This window comes from Chrysochloris asiatica, unplaced genomic scaffold (assembly GCF_000296735.1).
Source record: "Chrysochloris asiatica unplaced genomic scaffold, ChrAsi1.0 scaffold00267, whole genome shotgun sequence".
Taxonomy (NCBI): Eukaryota; Metazoa; Chordata; class Mammalia; order Afrosoricida; family Chrysochloridae; genus Chrysochloris; species Chrysochloris asiatica.
In genome coordinates, this window is record NW_006408785.1 from 3,758,899 (window position 1) to 3,783,765 (window position 24,867).

A 24,867-nucleotide genomic window follows, 5' to 3' on the forward strand; every position below is an offset into this window, starting at 1 on the left:
GGAAACGCCATATTGCTTTCCAGAGAGGTTGGACCATTCTGCAGTCCCACCAGCAATGCAGGAGTGTCCCAGTCTCTCCACATCCCCGCCAACATTTATTGTCCTCTACATTTTTCATCTTTGCTGTTATTGTTGGTGTGAGATGATATCTCATTGTTGTTTTGATTTGCATCTCTCTAATCGTTACTGATCGTGAACATTTCTTCATATGTTTGTTGGCTGCCCGGATCTCTTCTTTGGTGAAGTGTCTGTTCATATCCTGTGGCCACTTTTTAATTGGGTTATTTGTCTTTTTCTTGTAGAGGTGTTTCACTTAATTATTTTTTATTTTGTTTTTAACTTATTCTTTTTGTTTGTTTACTAAGTGGTATATTCAAATTGTTCAAAACTGAGAGTAAACAAGGAATCTAGCCTCTGCTGTTCTCAGGACCTTCTCCCCTCTTGAGCAGCAAGCAAACTCATCCATTTCTTATGCAGCCCTCTAAAGACAGCTTAAGCATTATAAAATAAATTTACATATGTCTCTTATTTTCCATCTTTTATATATATAAATGGTAGAATACTGTACATACCAGAGTTATTGTTGGTATTAAATGCCGGTGAGTCAGTTCTGATTCATAGTGACCCTGGGTAGGGTTTTTGAGAGCAGCTGGTGGCTTTAAACTGCCTACCTTGTGGTTCACAGTCCAGTGCTTATCCAACAGAGCCACACAAGGAGTCCACATACCAGAGTGGATTTTGCTTTTGTCATTTACAATATTTATTGGAAATTATAACACATGACGGAGCTTCAAAAAGTTCATGGGTAAATTCTTTTATCTTTTCATTCCATTTTTCCATGAACTTTTTGAAGCTCCTTCACACACTGGCAATACCTGAGGATTTTTTCTTTTTTTTTGTCATGATCAGGCATAACATTCTGTGACATTTAGTGGTAGAAACTTGGGATGCTGCTAAATACCCTACAATGCAGAGTTCAGACTTTATCAATAAAGAGTTATCTGGTTCCAAATGTCAACAATGCCACATTGGAGGAACCTTGCTTATATGGTGTTGTCAGTATTATTAATCATGTTAACTTAGATATCCTATAATTTAACGAAATATTGCTCGGTTGATCAATAATAACCCAACTAAACTAGGTTGTGCTGAGCCCCATAGGAGCACACCAAAACCTAAATTTCCATTTTATGTCAATGCCTACCTAACCCAGGAGCTAAAATCCAAGTCAATCCATTGACTCATTCTCCCAGAAATAGAAACATAAGCCAGCCAATGAGGACAGCATGCAGCTATGAAAGTCTTTCCACCAGTATTATGCTCTAGAACTCTGATTTTCAGACCAGATGTTCCCTGATTCATGAACTGTAAAATAAAGCTTATGAGGTCATGTTGTTGTTGTTGTTGTGTGCCATGGAGTCAGTTCTGACTCACAGTGACCCTGTACAGGGTTTCCGAGGCTATAAATCTTTATGGGAGCAGAAAGCCTCATCTTTCTCCTGCAGAACAGCTGGTAGTTTCAGACTGCTGACCCTGAGGTTTGCAGCCTGATTCTTAACAACTATGCTACCAGAGCTCCTTTATGAGGTCATACACAAACTTAATATTGTAAAAATTTATTTTTAATATCATTTGTTAAAGTTGTCCATTTTCTTTTGATATTTGAAATAACTCAATGTTGTTTTGACATATTTTCTTTGTACATATTTTTAGGCCAGATTTGGTAGATATATACGTGTTCATAATGGTTACAAATGCTTATCAGTTTGTTCCTTTCTTTAATATGTAACACAATGTACTCCTGGTGTGGTGCAATAGGATCAGAACCATGAACCACAATTCAGCAGTTCAAACCCACCAGCTGCTCCTCAGAAACCCTATACAGGGTAATGATGAGTAAGAACTGACTTGACAGCACTTAACAACAACATCATATTATCCCTATTAGTTTATTTGACTTAAATTTTATGTTGCCTGCTATTGATATTTCTACATCAATAGCAGTTTATATAAACTCTTCAATATAAACTTTTCTTTTGGTTATTATTTGTATGTTATTGCTGTTAGGTCCAGCGACGTCTGTTCTTACTTACAGCAATCCTATGAGCAACAAAATGAAACACTGCCCATTCCTATGCTTGAGTCCGTTGCTGCACCCACTAAGTCAGTCCATCTCTTTGAGGATCTTCCTGTTTGTCACTGACATCTCCCTTACCAAGTATCATTCCCTACAGGGACTGGTCCCTCCCAATAATGTATCCAAAGTATGTGAGACAAAGTCTCACCATCCTAACTTGTAAAGAGTGTTTTGGTGAAACCTCCTCCAATATAGATTTGTTCATTCTTCTGGCAAGTCATGATATATTCAATATTCTTAGCCAGTATTTTCACATGCATCAGTAGTTGTCCAGTGTTCACATGCATCTGAGGGTATTGGAAATTCCATTGCTTGAATCAGGTGAACGTTAGACTTTGAAATAACATTTGTTTTATTATACTTTAGTGACATACTTTACCAAATGCAGTAAGTTGTTTCATTTCCTGACTGCTGCTTCCATGGGTGATGTTTATGTATGCAGGATTTTACTTGGATGGCATTCTTGACAACTTCAGATATTTCTACATTTATCATGTTACTTATTGATGGAGCTTTAAGAACTTTATTAATGATTTTCTACTTTGGAGTTACTTTGTATTAGACATATTTCTATAAGTATTATACTCTGAATTTTCTTAATCCACTCAGTCATCTCTTCGTGGTGATGGTAGTTGCATACTATCTCATTGGTTCTAACTCTTAGTGACTCCGTATAGGGTTTCTGAGGCTCTAAATATTTCTTTGAGTGGAAAGCCTTATCTTTCTCTCCCAGAGTGGCTGGTAGATTGAACTGAGACCTTTCAGCTAGCAGCCCAAATCATAATCCACCTCTTAATAAGTCAGTTATTATCTGCTAAATATTTTAACACTTTGAAATTGTTTATTGTTATAGACTGAATTGTTACATCACCCCCAACCAAAGTTCTGTTGATGTTCTAATCCCTATGCTTCTAATTATGATCCTCTGTGGAAAATAGTTTTCTTTTATTGTGCTAATGAAACAGAAGAACATAAATTTGGTGCTAAATCCAATTCCTTCTGAGAGGTGTCTTATAAACAGAGCAGAATAGACACAGACACAAGGTGGCCGATAGCATGGATGCATCTCTAGGGAGTGGAAGACTGCCAAGGATCGCCAGTAGTCACTCCTAGTGAGTCAACCCAGACAAAGCCTCTGCTGCTACTGTGTGTCGCCGAGTTGATTCTGACTCATAGTGACCCTATAGAAGGTATTTAAGACTAGCAATCTTGATGGCTTCAGAACGCCTCCTCTTTCTCCCATGAAGTGGCTGGCGGAGTCTAACTGTTGACCTTGAAGTCAGCAGTCCAAGGCATAGCTCACTACTCTACTGTACGACAATTAAAACAAAAGTCTGTTCTTTTCAGTAACTCACCTTGAGATACAGGTATTTCCCCCTTTTCAGAATTCCCTGCCCTGGTGTGGTGCTATAGGATAAGCACTCAACTGCAAGGTTGGTTTGAACCATAAGGTTGGCAGTTCAAACTCACAAGCTGCTCCTTAGAAACCCTATAGAGAGTCGCTGTTTGTTAGAACTGACTCAAGAACTAATTCCCTGTGGGAAGATGAAGCTTTATGATAAATTAACTGTTGAGCAAATAACCAGGATACGAGACCAGTACGCTTTACTTAATCATAGGAAATTGCAAGACACAACGTTCCTTCATTTGACCGGTTCAAACATAGCAATGATAATTTCCTTGAACTACACATAATGAAAATGTTTGGGTGTCATAAAACTACTAATCTGAAGGTTACCTGTTTAAACCCACCCAGACGTGCCTTGGAAGTCAGACCTGGCAACTGCTTGCTAAAGGTCACAGTCTTGAAAACCCTATAGAATGAGTAGTTTTACTCTGTAACACACAGAATTAATATGTTCAGAATTAACTCTAAAACAACTAATAAAACAAGAGACATAATAAGATTTTCCTTTCATTATAAAAAGGTATTTTATTCACTATTTTATGTTTATTTTATGTTAAACAGACAAATGGGTATTTTAAATGTTTCCATCATTCTTTGCTGTGACTCAAGCCACACAGAATCCATGACAATATTCTCAACAAATCTACAGATTACATTTTCAATCATTTTCTTGTGATTAGTTTAATTTTTCCTCTGTGCAAATATGCTAATTACACAAACTTTAAAATAGAAACAATGGAGAAATACAAGCGGCCCTCAGTCACACCCATTCCAGAACAATCATAGCTTACATCCTAAATCTTTCTGATTGTTGTTTTCTCTATTTCTTCTAATTCTGCAAATTTGGGGACTTTTCCCCCACAAACACTTTAATACAAGCATTTCTGTATGTTTTATCAATATTTATGAACATATGTTTTGTTTTTGTGTGCCATGGAGTTGGTTTCAACCTATAGCGACCTTGTCTATGTAGGGTTTCCAAGGAGTGACTGGTGAGTTTGAACCACAGATCTTGCAGTTAAACTGATCTTGTGGTACAGTGTATTAGCCTGCAATGCCACATCAGGACTCTATTCTGTTTCGTAACAAGGTCTAACTTGTTATAAATTGAAGTTGATTTTGATTTACATTTGCTATTTCAATGAAAATGTCAATGAATGTCTGAAAAATAGTTATATTCACACACTAACCACATATATGGAGTCTTGGTATGGTGCTATGGATTACTGTGCTGGACTGCAAGGTTGATTTGAACTTCAAGGTCATCATTCAAGCTCACCAGCTGCTCCTCAGAAACCCTATATGGGGTGGCTATGAGTCAGAACCAACTCAACGGCATTTGACAACAACAAAGAGATCCTTTCCTTCTTAAGATTTATATTCTAGCTGGGTAAAGAAGCACTAAACCAAACAAATAAGTAAAATGTATAGCATGTTTGATAGTGATAACTTACAAGGAGAAAATAAAGCAGAGATGGGGAAAAGGGTTGCAATTAAAAATAAAAAGGGCAGGAAAAGTTTCATTGAGAATAGGTATTTAAATACAGAAAGAAAGTGAGGAAACAACCAACTGTAAGTCTCTAGATGAAGAACATTTCATTCTAAGGAACCCGTAAGTACAAAGAACCTAACATATAGAATTATTTAAAGAAAAAGTAGAATTATTGGGTCAAAGAATATTAATATATCCAACACATAATATATTTAATTTTTTTCAAATTATATTATTCTTAAGGAGCTCTGGTAGCATAGTGGTTATGAATTGGGCTGCTAGCCTCATGGTTAGCAGTTCGAACTACCAGCTGTTCCATGGGAGAAAGATGAGGCTTTCTGCTTCCGTAAGGATTTGCAGCCTTGAAAACCCTATATAGGGTCGCTATGAGTTGGAACCAACTCCATGGCATGTAACCAACCAACCAACCAAACCAACCGTATTATTCTTAGAATATTTGTCAACAAATTTTTCACTGAAATGAGCTTTGTTTATACTGATTTTTTTCAATAGAAATTGCTATTGTGCAAAGTTCAAAATTATATGTAGCTTTCTGATTTTTTTAATACTATAAACTCATTTTATGTAATGTAATGATTCAGATAGAATATTATCAAATTCTTTGTTGTTACAGTTTTCATTGTTAAGCATTCTTTTTTCACTAGAGGGTTAGATCCATATGGAAAATGGAGTTATATTAGCTTGATAAGTATAAAATTATTTCACAATGTGCGTGAACTTATTTTCATTTAAATTTGAAACATTGGTGAAATGGCAGATATGGGAGAAAATAATTTTATCACACATCTGAAAATAATGCTGCCCTGTGACTTACATATTACTGTAAATAGACTATGAGAAAGAGCACGTATTCATTAAATATGAAACAATGGTGCTTGTTTTGAACAAATTAGGGAATTAGAATGGAACATTACTAAATTTAGAAACCCAGAAGAAAATTGTGAATTCAGGATTTTGAAGCTTATTGCTGAGAAATGAGCTTTTATTTCCATTTGCCTCTCATCAAACATGAGCTCTGCTTGTCATTCTTTCCTCTTTCTCAAATATGTCTTCTTGAACAGATACTAAAAAAATCCAGACACCCATGCAAGCAACAACAAAAACTAGTCTCTAAGAAGAAAGGGTGTTGGTTACATTTCCTGTGAAAGAATCCTGGTAGTGCAGTGTGTAAGCACTTTGTTGCTAACCAGTAGGATGGAAGTTCAAACTCACTTTTGGCTCTCTGTGAGAAAGACCTTACCATCTGCTTCTGTAAAGGTTGTTTTTGTTGTTGGTAAGTGCTGTTCAGTGGTTCTGATGCAGTGACCCTGTGTAGGGTTTCCAAGGAGCGGCTAGTGGGTTTGAACTACTGACCTGTGGTTAACAGTCCAGCGCTGATCCTACAGCACTACACATCCTTGAAAACCCTGTGGAGCAATTCTGTTTTGAACTTTTAGGTCACTATGAATCAGATTCAACATGATGTCAATGGGTTTTATGGATGCAGTTAGTATTTGCCACTGGAGTAACCTCCTCTCTCCCATCACGCCAACAAATATATATTGTATATACTAAGAAATTATTTTAAATATCTGGAAATTACAGAAAACACTGTAACCGTCTGAGTATAGATGTATTTCATTATCTATTGCTCAATTCATAATTGTCATTCAGTCTAAGGATCAATATGTCATCTACATGAGTAGGTATGAAAATTCCTGAACAGAATATGGAGGACCCCTCATGCTCTAGACTGGATCCTTTTGTCTGTCTGCGCTGGCTGTAGCCATATTATACCACTCGTAATTTTTCAATTGTGTCACAGTCTTACTTCCGTGCATGTCCTCTGTACTTTCTGCTCCAAGAAAAAAATGACAAGCCATCTCTTTAGTTCCTCTTTACCCAATTTTTCTTATTCTTGAAGTGTCAGTTGTGACCTCCTTTACTAAATCTTCTTTGTTCCTTCTGACACCTATCACCATGAGTTTTCCTTATGCACTATTTAGGTTTCTCCGGTAGTGTAGTGGTTGCTATGAGTTGCAACCAACTCTATACCACATCACCACCACCACCTTTACTCTTTAACTCTTGTATTATACTTGCCTCCTCTCTCAGATTCTAAAAATAAACTATGAGACTATAGAGGACATGGACCAGGCAATGTATCTCTCTAGTTCCATCAACTAGTACAGTATCTGGCATACAGTAGGTAACCAATGTTTCCTGAATGGAATAGTTCAGATAAAATGTGAATTACTGCTCCTTGAACTGAACAATAGTCTTGCTTCCAAAGGCAGTCCTGCATGCCTTTTTTAATGTGGCCCCACAGACAACTGTTCTTTAGTTTGAAAGTATAGCCCATTACCAATTTCCAAAGGATAATGGTTAGGGTTGAACAACATGATAAACATAATTAATGCTACTAAATTGTACACATGAAGAATGCTAAAATGATAGTTGTTTTACTGTATTATATTAACGTCAATTTTAAAAATAGTATAGTCCACTTTGGAACCAATAATTTTTAACAAGTTAAATACCATTAAGCAAATATAAGGTAAACTGAAAATCCCATAGGTTTTGTTGCCCTGCCCAGCCCCATGCAAGCTAACTAAGACCTTGCAAGTGTATTAGACTGAGTGTGGGATGAGCTCAGCAAATCTAAACACTAGGTGTTCAGATGCCATCCTCTCTCAGATGAGAATCCTAGAAAGGAAACTTACTGAGATGTTTGAGAATTGGAAAATGCTATAGCCTCAACTCTACAGGATATTCTAATAAATATTATTTGTGTATGAAATATACTAGAGAAATTGAAGACAACCTCTCTGTTTTCAAGATGTATGATGTTTGGAGAAATTAGTGTGGGAAACTCATAGCTCATAGTGAAAGAGCAGTGACAGTCTTGTTCCAAGTTACATTATGATTCCATTGATTTAGGGAAGACATCTTTTATTAATTTTAAAATAGCTGTAGAACTGGTTCACATTCGTCATTCAGTATGAAGTTATGATAGAAAAAAACATGATCAGAAAGTGAGGCAAAAGACCTAAAGGGCTGAACAGCTGGCATGAGAAAAAACTTACCACAATGACAACAAGAAAGAAACTGTCTTTGTTGCTAACCAATTCATAATTCTAGCTAAGCTTACCCTTACAGGTAAAATGGAATTCAGTGTTGGAGTTTAATGTTTCAAGGGACCTTCTACCAGTGCTGGTTAAAGAACCTACTCTTAGAAGAAATAATTGAGCATAGAACACTAGAATACTGGTACGTGGTATATAGTAAGTGCTCAGTACAGTTACATTGGCTTTCTGAAATTGAATATGTCTGGGAATTAATGATGATAATAAGTAGTCAGAGTTCATCTTGGCTTAATCATATATTAGCCTGAAAAAACAACAATGCATATAGGCTTTCCCGTATAACAAATGCAAGATATTAGCTCACATTTCAGAAATGGCCCTTCATATTTAAAGAAAATGTTATAGTATTTAATGCATATGTCCTTACCTTATCTCATTTGAAACTTGCAACAACCCTTTGAGAAGATTCAAGTTGTGACAACCCATGTCCTCTATTTTTCACATATCATACTGTTTTTAAGGTTGACCTTGGCCTGAGACAATATAATTAAGAGTTAAATTCAAATATAATATTCATCCCAATTTTATTTGTAAGGAAACTGAAACTCAAAAAGGTTAAATCACTTTTAAAAGAAAGTCAATAGGAAGAGAAAGGAGGATTTTGAATAGTACATTTAAGCATTTTTATGTTAGAAGTTCATAAGAAGCCGTGGTGGTGCAGTGATATAGCACTTGATAGCTAATCAAAAGATTAGTAGTTTGAATCCAACAACTGCTTCTGGAAACCCTATGGGGAAGTTCTGTTCTGTCTTATGTTGTTGTTGTCAGGTGCCATCAAGTTGGAACCGACTCATAGCGACCCCACGCACAGCAGAACGAAGCAATGTCCAATCCTGGGCCAACCCCACCACTGCTGCCACACTTGACGCCGTCAATGATGCCACCTGGATGATCCATATCGTTGGGGGTCTTCCTCTTTTTCTCTGACCCTCCGTCTTATCCAGCATGACATCCTTCTCCAGCTACTGTTCTCTCCTGACAATATGTCCAAAGTATGAGAGATGAAGCTTAGTCATCCTGGCCTCCAAGGAGCACTCTGGCTGCACTTCTTCCAAAATAGATCTCTTCGTTCTTTTGGCAGTCCATGGCACTTTTAGTATTCTCCTCCAACACCACAACTCAAAGGCATCAATTCTTCTATGGTCTTCCTTATTCACTGTCCAGTTTTCGCATCCATATGAGGTTATTGAAAATACATGGCTTGGGTCAGGTGCTCCTTAGTCCTCAAGTTGTCTTATAAGGTGGCTGTAAATCAGATGGAATAGATTTAATGGCAACATGTGTGGTGTTCTGATTTTTTTGTCTTGTTTTGCTTTACAAGGCCATACAAAAGTTCACAAATGACTTATAGCCTCTTATTTATCAAATGGTGCTTGTTAGTCTTGACCGCATGGCACACCACCACCAGCTCCATGGTTTTAATACTTCAAGGAGCATACAACAAAGCCTAGATCCAAGCTAACCACTTTATCTGGTGTTTAACTGAAGAAGCCACATCTCTTTTCATGTTGGCAGAAAAGAAAACCATGTTGGACTCAATGAGACATGATATGTTGGAATGTTCTGCCATCTGAGTAACTCAAATTCTTTCAGGTATAATTTTGACTTTGTGTAATTTATACTCTATTCACAGGCTTTAGAACATAATATCAATATAAGACGCAATCCCTACGTACAAAAGAAATAAATTCGCTTTTTCTCCACATTTGTTAATAATTTGGTTTTTTTTCATGTTCTGCATATATTTCAAGTCTGACATATTACAAGATAGGAAGCTAGTTGTTCCCAAGTAGTGAGACTGTGGGTAAGTAAAAGCAAATACAAGTCATGCTCATTAAAGGTACCACATAAAAGAAAAGTGATAAAATAATGAGCAGCTTGTTTTGTTGCTGTTAAGGGTCGTCGAGGCTCTTCCAATCCATAGCAGCCCTGTATAGGATTTCCTAGGAGCAGCTGGTGACTTGAACCACCATCCTTGCAGTTCAAACTGACTTTGCAGTCCTGCACATTAACATACAGCATCACACCAGTAATCTAGTGAACACCTTAGTAGGGGAGAATATCATCAGATGGACCCCTGTTTTATACACCTTTATTAAGATAATAGAAATTAATCTTTACATATATCATGCTTGGTAAAGTGCAGGGTCAGTGAAAAAGAGGAGTACTCCCAATAAGATGCATTGGCACAGTGGCAGGAGCAATGGGCTCAATTGTAACACTGATTGTGAAAATAGTGCAAGACAAGGCAGTGCTTTGTTCTGCTGTACAAAAATAGGTCTCTGTGAGTTGGAACCTGGTAGCATAATGGTTGCGAGTGGAGCTGCTAATCTCAAGGTCAGCTAGTTCAAAACTACCTCAGGAGACAGGTAGGGTTTCTGCTAGCGTGAAAGATTTACGGCCTCGGAAACCCTATACAGCGTCGCTTTGAGTTGGAATCGACTACATGGCACACCATGACCAACATGAGTTGGAACCAATTCAACAGCTCCTAACAACAACAGTATATCAAATTGATTGCAGTTGGTTTAGTTTTGCGGGGTGGGAATGGGGGTAGGGTGAAGGTGGGAGGTAGGGTGGAGGTAGGGTGGAGGTAGGGGTGGAAAGTTACCACCAAGAGATGTATTTTCATAACAGCTCAAAAACCTGAACTTACCATATACATGAAACATTATAAATGATTACAATGTTGTTGTTGTTACGTGCCATCGAGTTGGTACCAACTCATAGCGACCTTATGCACAGCAGAAGGAAACACTGCCCAATCCTGGGCCAACCTCACTACTGTAGCCACACTTGAGTCCATCAATACAAAATGCATAGCCAGTAGCAATACTAGAGCAAGTTATGAGGTGGTTCCGTTTATGTTTCTATCTCTTGAATGACAAATGAGGTATTCCTGCTTGTATTTCAATATGTATTCAGAACAGAATTAGCACTGGTGTACATTAAAACGCTAAATAAGCAAACAACATTAACTAGTTGTTGTTAAGTGGCATCGAGTCAGTTCTGATTCATAGTGACCCTGTATAGTGTTTCCAAGGAGCATCTGGTGAGTTTGAATTGCCAACGTTGTGGTTCAAAGTCCAGTGCTGGTCCTAAAGCACCACACCAGAAGTCCATAACATTAGCTTAAATAATAGAATTCATTAAAACCATCCTGAGTCAAGTAGTATTCAACTCATGGTAGTCACATTCATTAAAAAGTTAATGACTCCATAAGATTTTCTTGGCTATAATTTCTGCAGAAACAGAATACCAGGCCTGTCTTTCAGCGTGCCACTATGTGGATTTGAACTACCAGTCTTTAAGTTAGCAGTAAAGCACAAACCATTCATGGCACCATCCTCATCGCACTCAAATTTGCATTACACAGTTGTTTGAATGCTGCGGCAAAACGCAGTTTCCTCTTGGAATAACACCTTGTTGTGTTGTTGTTGTTGTTAGGTGTTGTCCACTTTGTTCCAACTCATAGTGACTCCATTAATGACAGAACCAAACACTGCCCAGTCATGTGCCATCCTCTCAATTGTTACACTTAGCCCATTTCTGCTACTACTGTGACATTGTATCTCCAGGGTATCAGCCTCATTATCGCTGACCCTCTATTTTACTTTCAAGAATGGTGTTCTTCTCTAGGGACTGAACCCTCCTGATAACATGTCTGAAGTACAAGAGATGAAGTGTCACCGTCCTGGCTTCTAAGAAGCATTCTGATTGTACACCTTACAACACAAACTTGTTCTTCTGGCAGTCTGTGGTACTTTTAACATTCTTCTACAACACCATAACTCAAATGCATCAATTTTCTAAGGTCTTCCTTATTCCATGTCCAATTTTCACAAATATATGAGGCTATTTAAAATAGTATGGCGTGGGTAAGGCACATTTTAGCCACAAACTACTCTCTTTGTGTTGAACATTTTAAAGAAATCGTGTGCAGCAGATTTGCCTAATACAATATGTTGTTTGATTTCTTGACTGCTACTTCTATGAGGATTGAAGTGGGTTCAAGCAAAGTGAAGTCTTTGACAACTTCAGTCTTTTCTCCATTTATCATGATGTTATTTACTGCTCCAATTGTGAGAATTTTTGTTTTCTTTACATTGAAACGCACTCGATACTGAAGGCTGTGGTCTTTGATCTCTATCAGTATTTCATGTCCTCTTCACTTCCAGCAAGTAAGGCTGTATCATCTGCATGTTACAGGTTGTTAATGAGGCTTCCTACAATCCTGATGCCATGTTCTTCTTCATGAAATCTAGCTCCTCAGATGATTTGCTCAGCATACAGATTGAATAAGTATGATGCAAGAATACAACAGTGGCGCATACCTTTCCTAATTTTAGGCCATTTATTATCCCCTTGTTCAAATGACTGTCTCGTGGTCTGTGTACAGGTTTTTCATGAACACAATTAACTGTCCTGGAATACCCATTCTTTACAATGTTATCTATAGCTTGTCATGATCCACACAGTCAAAATATTTTGCATTGATATATAAAGTACAAGTAAACATTTTTCTGATATCCTCTGCTTTTAGGCAAAATACATCTGATATCACAGTGATCTCTCTCATTCCCACATCCTCTTCTGTATGTGGCTTGGGTGTCTGGCATACACCTGTCGATGTATTGTTGCAGCCCTTTATGAATTATCATCAGCAAAATTTTACTTGCATGCAATATTAATGATGCATTAATCATGCACTATGTTGGATTACTGCTCTTTGAAATAGACATAGTATTGATCTCTTTCAGTCAGTTATCCAAGTAGCTGTTTTCCAAATTTCTTGGCATAGTTGAGTGCTTTGTCAGCTTATGGAACTATTTTGATTTGTGTTTCATCAATTCCCATGGCCTTGTTTTCACCAGTGTCTTCAGTGCAACTTGGACTTCTTCCTTCAGTAGCATCAGTTCTTGATCATACGCTGTCTCTTGAAATCATTGAACATCACCCTTTTATATTTGGTACTCTGGTAGCATAGTGGTTACGAATCGGGCTGCAAACCTTAAGGTCAGTGGTTCGAAACTACCAGCCGCTCCGCGGGAGAAAGATGAGGCTTTCTACTCCCATAAGGATTTACACCCTCGGAAACCCTGTACATGGTCGCTATGGGTCGGAACCGACTCGAAGGCACTTCACAACAACTTCACTTCACAGGGACTTTTAGTATATCTTCCACCTTCTTTTGATGTTTTCTGCATCATTCAACGTTTTACCCATAGAATTCTTCAATATTTCATGTCAAGGCTTATATTTTTTTTCTTCAAGTTCTCTCATGTTGAGAAATGCTGAGCATGTTCTTCCCTTTTGGTTTTCTAACTACAGGTCAGGTCTTTTCATATTTCATTATAATATATGACTTTGTCTTCTTGAGATGCCATTTGAAAATTTCTACTCAGCTCTTTTACTTCATTTCTTCCATTCGCTTTAGCATGTCTACACTAGAAAGCAAGTTTCAGAGTGTCTTCTGACATCTCTTTCATTCTTTTTGTTTTCTATCCTGTCTTCTTAATGACTGTGTTTTTCTGTATGATGTTTTTAACATCATCTCACAGTTCTTCTGGTCTTCAGTCATTAGTGTCTAATGCACCAAACCTGTTCTTCAGATGATTTTTAAATTCAAGTGGAACATATTCAAGGTATTTTGGCTCTCATGAGCTTGTTTTAAAATTTTTCAGCTTTAGTCTGAACGTGCATATAAGCAATTTATGGTGTATCCCACAGTCTACCCCAAGCCTTATTTTGGCTGATGATATTGAGCTTTTCTACTGTCTCTTCCCACAGAAGTAGTCAATTTGATCCTTGTGTATTCCATATGGTGAGGTACATAGGTATAGTCATTTTTTATGTTGTTTAAAAAAGGCATTTGCATTGAAGAAGTCATTAGTTTTACAAAATTCTATCGAGCAATCTCCAGCATTGTTTCTATCAACAAGGCCATATTTTCTAACTACTGAGCCTTCCTGTTTGTTTCCAACATTTACATCCCAATTGCACTACTTGTCAATACACCTTGATTGTATGTTTTGTAAATGTTAGACTGAAGAATCGCTCCTGGTCCTTGAATCTTTGTCTTGCTTCAATAGTGCTTGGATGGAACAGATCTGGGAAACCCTGCCCCCTCAAGCCTCTGTCCACATTTAACCTTCACTGTAGGCACAATGCCTTCTCTGGAGCCATCTTCTTGACCATCCACTGTTTCTGGGACCAGTTAATCACCATTGTGTGTGTTGGAAAGGAAATTCACTCCAAATTGTCGACTCACCATGAACTCCTAAGATCCATCAAAATTATTCTACTGAAGCGGAGGCCAGCATCAACCATCTAGTCAACCTGCGTCTGTGGATCTCTTATACTTACCTCTCTCTAGGCTTCTATTTCTACCATAATGATGTGGTTTTGGAAAATGTGGGACACTTCTTTCATGAGTTGGTGAAGGACAAGTGCAAGGGTGCCAAGTGTTTTTTGAAACTGTGAAACCATCATGGTGGCCTCGCTGTCTTCCAGGAGTTGCAGAAGCCTCCCAAGATGAGTGGGGGAGAACCCTGTATGTCATGGAAATTTCCCTGGCTCTGGAGAATAACTTGAATCAATCTCTCCTGGATCTGAATGTCATGGGTGCTACTCACACAGAACCCCACCTCTGTGACTTTTTGGAGAGCTATTTCCTCAACAAGGAAGTGAAAATTACCAAGAAGATGAATGAACACCTGATTAACCTCAGCAGGTTGGCTCGCCCCCAGGCAAGGCTAGGCACAAGTCTCTTCAAGAAGCTCATCCTCAAGTAAGAATAGGAGCCTGATGATCCTGCAACCTGTGAGGGGACTTCTGTCTTCCTGTGTTGTCCTTAGATCTTCTGCCTGAACCTCACCCTCAAGCTACACAGGCAGCATGACCACCACCTTGGAACCCCTCTCTCCCAAGCCATGGATCCAATGAAAATAATAAGGCTTCCTTTTACAGCCAAAAAAAAAAAGAACACAGTCTTCAAAAGTTAGTAGAATTTTTCAATTTCATCATCCCTGGCTTCATTGTTTGGTGTGTAAATCTTCCTTGTAGTGGTGGTTGTTGTGTGTCGTTGAGTCAGTTCTGACTCGTGGTGACTCTGTATAGGGTTTTCAAGATTGTAAATCTTCACAGGAGCAGAAAGTCTCATCTTTCTCCCAAGGTACAGTTGGTAGATTTGGATTGCTAATCTTATAGTTACCAGCCCAGCTCATAATCTTCCAGGATACCTGGGCTCCTTGGTCTTCCTTATAGGCGTATAGACATTATCCTGTTACAGACAGCATTTCACTTAAAAAATGACTATGAAATGTAACAGATGAATGTGATGCCATTTGTCTTGAATTTGTTATTCCCTATATAGTGAGCTATATGATTATTAGATTCAAAAGAGCTAATATCAGTCCATTTTGCTCACTAATGCCTAGGATTTCAATCTTCATATGTTTCATTTCATTTTTAACAATTTGGAATAAAACTTTAGCCTTACAGTTTGAGGCAGTGTTTAGTCTAGAGTAGCATGAATTTTACAGTTTCATCTCGCTCTACCCACAATATACTATGTGGCTTTATCCATATTATTAAAAACAACAGCAAGAAAACTATCTCAGTTTAGTAAAAAGTTAATTTGAAGACAAGACTTTTCTTGAGTACATGATTAGATAATATTTAATAAATAGATGTGTTTTTGTAAAGGTGTTAGCTATTAATCTTTTCTTTAACAACCTGTGCCCATAAATAATAAAGAGAACCATGCAGAGTTGGTAGCTTTTGAGAGTTATTGTCTGCTGTTTCTAGATTATTACTGAGAACCTCTAGACACAATCTTATATTTATTTCAATGAATACTGGGAGCTGGCAAGTTGTAGCATAAGCACTGGAAAACTAATCACAAGGATGGTGGTTTAAGACCACCAGCCACTCTGCAGGAAAAAAAATTAGCTTTCTTCTATCATAAAAATGTACAACCTTGGGAAACCTATATAAAGTCACTATGAGTCAGAAGCTATTCGGTCGCACTTAGCAACAACATTACAGGAGCAATTTCTCCCCATCCCTTCAGAAATGCTGTACAGTAAGTAAAGGATAAACTTTGTAAGAACTTTAGAAAAAAAATATGAAATAGAACTTATATGGCAATTTTATGTTTCTGTTAAGGCTCCAGCTCTAATTGGTAAGTCCTTTGATATTGTACAGCTTCAACTAAGATTTAACTAGCCTCTTTGGAAGTGTCTTCCACCATGACTCTGACTATGTGCCAGGAGCATAGCAACACACAAGTTATCACAGTACTGACAAACTGACAGAAGAGTGGTGGAGGAACACCGTGGCATTAACTAATTCTAGAATTCCTTCTGGCTTACTCTAGTTCTGTCCTCTCTTGTTGAATTCTTCCACCAAATATGGTGTTCTTATCCTCTTATTTTTTAACCTGTTTTTAAGAAGAGTCAATTCTGACTCATAGCAAACTTGTATTGGGTTTCCATGGTGTGGGTGGTGCGTTTGAACCCTAAACGTACAGTTAGCAGTCCAGTGCTTATCCTACAGCACCACACCAGGATTCCTTTTTACCTGTAACTATACAGGAGTCCTGATGTGGCACTCATGGTAAATGCGCTGGACTGCAAAGTCATTTGAACTGTAGGGTCATTGGTTCAAGCTCACCAGCTGCTTCTCAGAAACCCCATACAGGGTTGCTATAGGTTGGAACCAACTCGATGGCATTTAACAACAACAACATATGAATTCTGAATTCCACTTACTTTTTGAGTCTTCTTGGCTTTAGTGATCTAGCTACCACAGTGGAATTCTTTGCTCTTAAATATCCAGCAATATTGATTTATTATTGTGGTAATCTACCTACTAGGACAATCCTGAGGAAGAGTTAACATAGATACTACTTTGCTTCTGAACTTTCATATTGGCTTCAATAACCTGGCTAATAACACAAGTAGGGCAAACAGTGACCCTGTCGCCTAACTTTTCCACTATTTTTGATCCTACTTTTACATTACTGAAAGCTGATGAATATGGCCTGATAATATTGATGTTTTTGTGGGTTTAGTGTTCACAATGAATAAAATATGCTAAATTACCGAAACCACAAGGAACAGTCCAATTTTAGCATAACACAGAACTATGGCTAATTTCTACTGATGACATGTGTAAAAATAAAATCATAATGTGCTTAAGTGAGGACCTATTTTTCTCTTACTAGACCATAATTCTATTATTTTAAATATTAAATAATTCATTCCATTTAAAAAAATATAAAACCTCCGATTTATAGCTAAATCATATTTAAATTTTGCTTTAAAATCAAATATACTAGGCATATTTTAAATGCTGTTAAGAGTCCTAACAAATAGCTGTAACACCTCTATTTCTGATTTTACTTGAAAAGGATACAAGTCTTTCTGATGTTACTGGAAAAGCATATAACACAAATAGGCCACTGGAAAAAAGATACAGTGATCAAAAATAAAGATGTACACATGTATGATCATACAATTCATGATAAAAGTGTCAAGTCCTGGTGTGACCCGATAGGATAAGAACTGCACTGCTAACTGCATGGTCAGTAGTTTGAACCCACCAACCACTCCTTGGAAACCCTATGCAGGGTTGTTATGAGTCTGAACCAAATCAACGACACTTAACAACAACTATACTTGAGGAAAAGACAATATTTTTTTTAATGGTGCTAGATCAATTGGCTATGCACCTGGGAAAATAAAAACCGTACCTCTTCCATCATACCTTACACAGAAACCTACTGCAGGTAGATTGTAGATCAAACTATAGAAATAAAAGAATAAAACAACTAGAAGATATTCTGATAGAATATATTAATAATATTGGGGTTGGCATAAAGTCCTCGAGCATGACACAACTCATATCCTTTAAATCAGTAAGAAGACAGGGGGGAAAAGAGATTCCCCTAGACGAAAGTGCTAATACTAACTAAAAGACACTATTAAAGTGAGCAGTTAATATGTGCTTATTATAATCATTAAGAAAAGGCATATAATTTCTCCATCACCAGAACGGTTTAAAAAACAAAACAAAACACTGAAATCACCAAAAGTTGAGAGAGAATACAGTTAAATCTGAACTATTTTCATGCACTGCATATTTTTGTTGTGTATCATTGAGGGATTTCTGACTCATATCAATCATGTACAGAGTTTCTTAAAATAGTTGGTGGATTTGAACTACCTATCTTGCAGTTAGCAGTCCAGTGCTTACTCTACAGTGCCACACCAGAGCTCAGACTGTATGTAGGAGTGTAAATTAATACAGTCTCTATGTTAAGCTCATTGCCAGAACATGGAAAAGTAGAATAGCGTGCCAGGGTAAATAAAAAAGGTATTGATAGTAGGGCTTCAATTCATACATGCATGGAACGATTCCAAGTAGATGGTGTTTGAACATATCTCTATGATCAGTGGATGGTAGAAGATAAGTTGTCTCAGGAATATTTGTCTTAGATTAATGAAGTGTACCTTTAAAAAGAAAGTCCAATAAAAATAGTGACTTCTGAGAGGATCTTCTGAGTCAGTTAAATCCAAGGCAGAGAGTTCAGTTTAGAAAGTTATGGTCTTTTTTTTTCTTTTTTTTTTTTTGAGATTCCAAAGGTGTAGTCTTAAAAGATTTTCTCCAGTAATACAGGATAATCATGGAAGCTTATTATGAAGAATTTTAAGAGAATTCAAAACTGCATTGGTGAAGAAAACTCCAGTAAAGTTACCCAAGGAAATTTTTTTTGTTTTCCATCACAAGTATGCACCTACTCTTTAATCAAGGGGATTAAGTGGAAACTTTACCCAATCAACTTTGTAGCTCTGATCTTGTCTCTCCAGATGGTTTTTTACTCCCCACATTAGAAGTACATTTAAAAGGAAAATATTTTGAGTCCCCTGAGGATGCCAAAACTACCATTTTGATATGTATATCAAAGAATGCAGATTTCTTCAGGGCAGGGTTTGTGTTGCTCTTATTAAGTGTCATCAAACTGGTTTTGACTCATAGTAACTCTGTATATGGTTTCTGAGGAGTGGTTGGTGGGTTTGAACAGTTGACCATGTGGCTAGTTGTCCAGTGCTTATTCTCCAGCACTTCACCAGGAAACAGCCTTCAGCTGTGCATAGACCTAGTAGAAGGATATGTAAAGAAAGAATAGCTTTATATTTTGATATTTTTATTTAATTAACAAAAGTGTTGAAGAGCAGAGATGTCAGCTTGAGGACTAAGGTGCACCTGACCCAAGCCATGATATTTTCAATAACCTCATATGGATGCGAAAGCTGGTCAGTGAATAAGGAAGACCATAGAAGAATTGATGCCTTTGAGTTGTGGTGTTGGAGGAGAATACTAAAAGTGCCATGGACTGCCAAAAGAACCAATAGATCTATTTTGGAAGAAGTACAGCCAGAGTGCTTCTTGGAGGCTAGGATGGCTAAGCTTCATCTCTCATACTTTGGACATATTTTCAGAAGAGAACAGTTGCTGGAGAAGGATGTCATGCTGGGTAAGATGGAGGGTCAGAGAAAAAGAGGAAGACCCTCAACGAGATGGATCATCCAGGTGGCATCATTGATGGCATCAAGTGTGGCAGCAGTGGTGGGGTTGGCCCAGGATCGTACATTGTTTCGTTCTACTGTGCATGGGGTCGCTATGAGTCGGTTCTGACTCGATGGCACCTGACAACAACAACAATATTATAACCAGATGTTTTTACTTAACCTCATATATCCACATTTAATGGCCTAGCAAAGCTACTCATAGAATCAAACTACATTTTTAAACACAGGAGTATGTGTGCATATGCATGTATTAAAAACAGGCTAAACCAGGGAACAAACCAAATTTCCATCAACAATAAAATTAAGAAATGAATTTCTGTATAGTAAAACAATGAAATACAGCAATGGCAACCATGGTATGGAATGGATATAGCTCACATATGTAATGTTCAGTGAAAGAATGTGGATACAAAAGAATACAATATGTGGTTCCATATATAAAAAAAAATCCACATTATTTTGAGCAAAACTAATGTATGAGTCCTCATGTGGTTCTGTGGGATAAGGACTGGATTTCTAACTACAAGGTAGGTGGTTTAAACCCACCAGCTGCTACTTGGAAACTCTGTAAAGGGATCCTTTGAATTGGAACTGACCCAATGGAACTTAATAGCAATGTATGATAGGACAATGTTTACTTTGAGGAGTTTAAAGACTGAGCAGGAGCATAAAGAATGTTTCTGGTGTTCTGGTCCTAGTCTATATTTCTATTGGTTTCAAAAAAGGTTGTTTATACTTGGGGAAATTTTTCAAGCTGCAGATCAGCACTGGATTGCAAACCACAAGGTCAGCAGTTTGAACCCACTAACTGCTCCTCAGAAACCCTATACAGGGTCATTATGAGTTGGAACCAACTTGACAGCACTTAACAACAACAATAACATTTAAGATCAGTGCACTTTGCTGTATATATGAGGGCCTTCAGAAATTTCATGAAAAAAATTACATTATCTTTACATTTCATTCTTCCCAGGAACTTTTTGAAGCCCCCTAGTATGCTATTCACCAGCTGCTCCTCAGAAACCCTATACAGGGTCGCTATGAGTTGGAATTAACTCTGTGTATTCCTTCCATTTTCTCTTGATGCTTTCTGCATCATTAATAATTTGGCTAGAGAATCCTTCAATAACAAATGTTAAGGCTTAAATTTTTCTTCAGTTCTCCCAGCTTTGCAAAAATGAATATTCCAGAACACTTGTGTTCATGATGAACCTGTACATAGACCAAGAAGTAGCAGTTAGAACAATGGTTTTAAATCAGCAAAGCTGTGAGCCTGGTTTGCATTCGTTCACCATACTGAATCAATCTGTATGTTGAGGATATGCTCTTAAAAAGAATGTGGCATCAGGATTGAAGAGTAAGTGCTTCAAACCTTTCTATAATTAAGCACATGTTGGCGTAGTTAAGTGTCGTTGAGTAGTAGCGAACTCACAGTGACACTATGAACAGCAGAATGAAACACTACCCTGTCCTGTGCCATCCTCCCAATTGCTGTTAAATTTAATTACATTGCTGTTGCCACTGTATCAAACTAGAATATTATCAGGATTGTCGTGAGGTTTGGAAACCATATTGTGTAAGACACATTTGAAAGGATTTTAGATACTCAGCTGAGGAGATTGAGAAGAGCTTGAATACTGATCTCATCATAGTTATAGAAAGGGTATTTGAGTAAGAGAAGAGAATGTATTCTACAGCTCAGTTTAGGGCATAATTATGGCCAATGAAAGGAAGTTACAAAGAGAAAAGTATCCACTGAGGAAAAGTAAGAATAGCTAATGTCCAACTAAAATGGATGCAGGTGCCCAAAGTTACTGGACATATTTCATTACTGATTGGCCAAGTTTTTATCAAGGATGACAGGGATAGGATTATTGCATTCAAAGAGACATTGGAGTAGAGGACTTTCAGGCCCTTCTCTTGTATACAGAGTTGTATGATGCTGACGCTGAGGGTCAGAACCTTTAACATGGCATAATGATGATATTGGCACTACTGATAAAAACAAAAGTCAATACCAACATCAACAACTCTTCAATACCTTGGTTGGCATTTTCCAATTTCACCTGTTTTTCTAAATATACTGGTTCTTAAATGTTGTTTCTCAATGGACCTATTTTCCATTATTTTCTATAATTTTCCCTTGTTATGTTAAGCAAGAGGGACAAATGCTGACAAGATGATCAAGGGTTGAGTGGTGTGAAAATTTCATCAACTAATATTGGCAATCAATTAAAATAATTCTTAGGATTGTTTGCTTCAAGTTTCTCCATTAATCAGCTCTCAAGTACTCATTCTTCCCACACATTCTAGCTCAGATTCGATGTGACATCATACAGTGTTACATCATACTGTGTTAGAAGGAGTACCTCACATGTAAGGAAAAAGACAGAATGTCTTTAAAATCTTCGTTGGCAGCTAGTTTAGTTAAGTTTCTCTCCACCTACACTATACTACTTGATTAATTTTTAAATAAGTGGCTAAATGAAGATATTAATTATTTGTATTAGGTACATATGCTCTTTCGCACACCATTATTTTAATTTACTTTCTAAAAAGTAACCCAATATAATTTCAAAATTATTTCCCAGCTGGCATACATGCTAATAAAGAAAATAAATCTAGTAATTTGTGACATATTGAATTTAACCTTTTCTTTTGTTTCATTTTCTAATTACATAGTTCTCAAGGAAATTGACTAGAAAAATTGATTTGAACTTTTCTGTCTTTTCGCCCACATACATTGCCATTTAGTGTGGGAGGGAAATGGAATACTCATATTCAGAGATCTTAACAATATGAAAACAAATTATTTACAGAGTTAACTTTGTGATTTGTCCTTCATTTAGTCATGCTTATGTATAACTGAAAGGCAAAATGGCAAATTGATTGTCCTGCAAAATAATTCAGTGTAACCTGACTCATCAAGAAATTCAATTGCGTTCTGCTTAATTTTGGTAGGGTAAGCTGTAGGATAAACACAGGACCATAAGGGTCAGTTTTAACCACAAGATTGGCAGTTCAAACTCACCAGTCACTCCTCAGAAACCTTATATTAGGTAGCTATGAGTCAGTACCAATTTGATGGCACTTAACAATAACATATCATAATAAATTAATAAATAACATCCTCACATATGGACCAATAAGCAAACATTATAATAAACAGAGAAAAGAGTGAAGTTCTCAATGATTTCATTTTATTTGGCTCCATAATTAATGCCTGTGGAAGCAGAATTTAAGAGATCAAATCACTTTAAATCAAATGGACTGGGCAAATCACTATAAAAGGTTAAAAACAAGATGTCACTTTGAGGACTAAGGTATGCCTGACCTAAACAATGTTATGAATTGCCTCGTATGCATACAAAGACTGAACAAAAAACCAAAGAATTGGTTCATTTGAATTATGATGTTGGAGAATACTATATATTTCATGAAATGCCAGAGAAATGAACAAATCTGTCTTGAAGAAGTATACACAGAATGCTCCTTAGAAGTGAAGATCGAAAGACTTCATCCCATCTGCTTTGGACATGTTATCCTTACCAGTCTCTGGAGGTGGACATCATGCTTGGTAGAGAGTGAAAAAGAGGAGGATCCATAAACACAGTGGCTAAAATATTGGGCTTAAACAGCAATGATTGTGAGGATGGTGCAGAACCAGACAGTATTTTGTTCTGTAGTATAGATTTGAACATTAGTCAGAATCAACTTAAGGGGCGTTAAAAACAACAGTATTATAATATTCTTAATTTTTAGAAATTCTGTAAACAATGTAGATTACTTACAGCAATTCTCTGTCTACTTATTTGTGCATTATCTATGATGTAGCACCATGTGTCCAGAGGGATTTTTAATGCATTTACAAACATATGGTGGCATCAAGATATCTCAGTGATAAATCCTTAAGAATTAATTGCTATGGTGTTTAGAATATTTTATGTAATTAAAACTGTGTGTGCGTGCTTGTTTGTGAATGGTGCTATCAACAGAACACATTGGCAATACCTAGAATTTACCAAAAAACAATTACATTTAGAAATTTGAAAATTGATGACTATACAAATTTGAATATTGATGACTGTACATTAATGTGCTTTGTGCTGAAAACATGTTTATGGTTTGCAGATGTCTGTAAATGAAAATCATATTGCTGCCTTTTAGGAGTTATGGATTATCTAAAGGATACAACATTCTTTCAATAATATTAGAATATGTCACTGAATTAATTAGATAAAGATTTTGGAAGTAAGACAACCTCAGGGAAGGATCAGAGGCAGCCAATGTTTGTGAAGCTTCTCTGTGTTTTAAGGAGTGTGGGGGATATTTGTAAAACTCTTTTTATCTTCTTTTTCACAGTCGTATTTTCCTCTAATTTTCCATTGCCCTTAAAGAAAAAACTGCACTAGCCGTCTTTGCCCTTCCTTTTAAGGAAATATATATATATATATCAATTAGTCTCAGTTATTGGACAAAACTACCACATCCTTAACAGTGAAAGCCAAATGATTTATCAGTTGCTCCTGAACAAAATCTCTACTCTAACATTTCCAGGATCCAAGAAAATTAATTTCCCCACATGTAATTCTGATTATATATATATATATAGTTGCTGGGGTAATGCTGAATTTGATGAAGAACTACAATTGAATTGCATTTGTCTGCACCGACCTATTGTCATTCCTTCTAAGATAAATGTGAAAATGTGGAGATCTTTAACATGATAGGATGACAATGAGATTGGATGTCATAAGATTTCTTTTGTCTTTCTGAAGATCTGCATGAATGTAAATAATTGAATTAACTCTTTAAAGTCATTGGTAAATAATATGCCTGAGAGAGATGGCAATGCAACCACACAAATTAATGAATGTAGAAAAAAAAAAAATGCCTTGTAAACCATTGCTGTTGTTGTTAAGTGCTGTCGAGCCGACTCTGACCCATAGAGACCCTTTATAGGGTTTCCTAGGAGCAGCTGGTGAGTTTAAACTGCCGACCTTGTAGTTCAAATGGCTTTGCAGTCTGGTGCATTAGACCACAGCGCCACACCAGGACACCTTGTAACCCATGTTGTTGTTGTTGTT

The 24,867-nt window shown here is 37.0% G+C and overlaps 1 protein-coding gene across 1 annotated transcript in view; it reads left to right on the forward strand.

The window, feature by feature from the left end:
* Nucleotides 1-24,867, forward strand: part of LOC102832836 (potassium voltage-gated channel subfamily H member 8-like) — a gene marked incomplete at its 3' end in the record, with an annotated part of 520,053 nt that overhangs the window by 377,924 nt on the left and 117,262 nt on the right. The window lies entirely within an intron of this gene.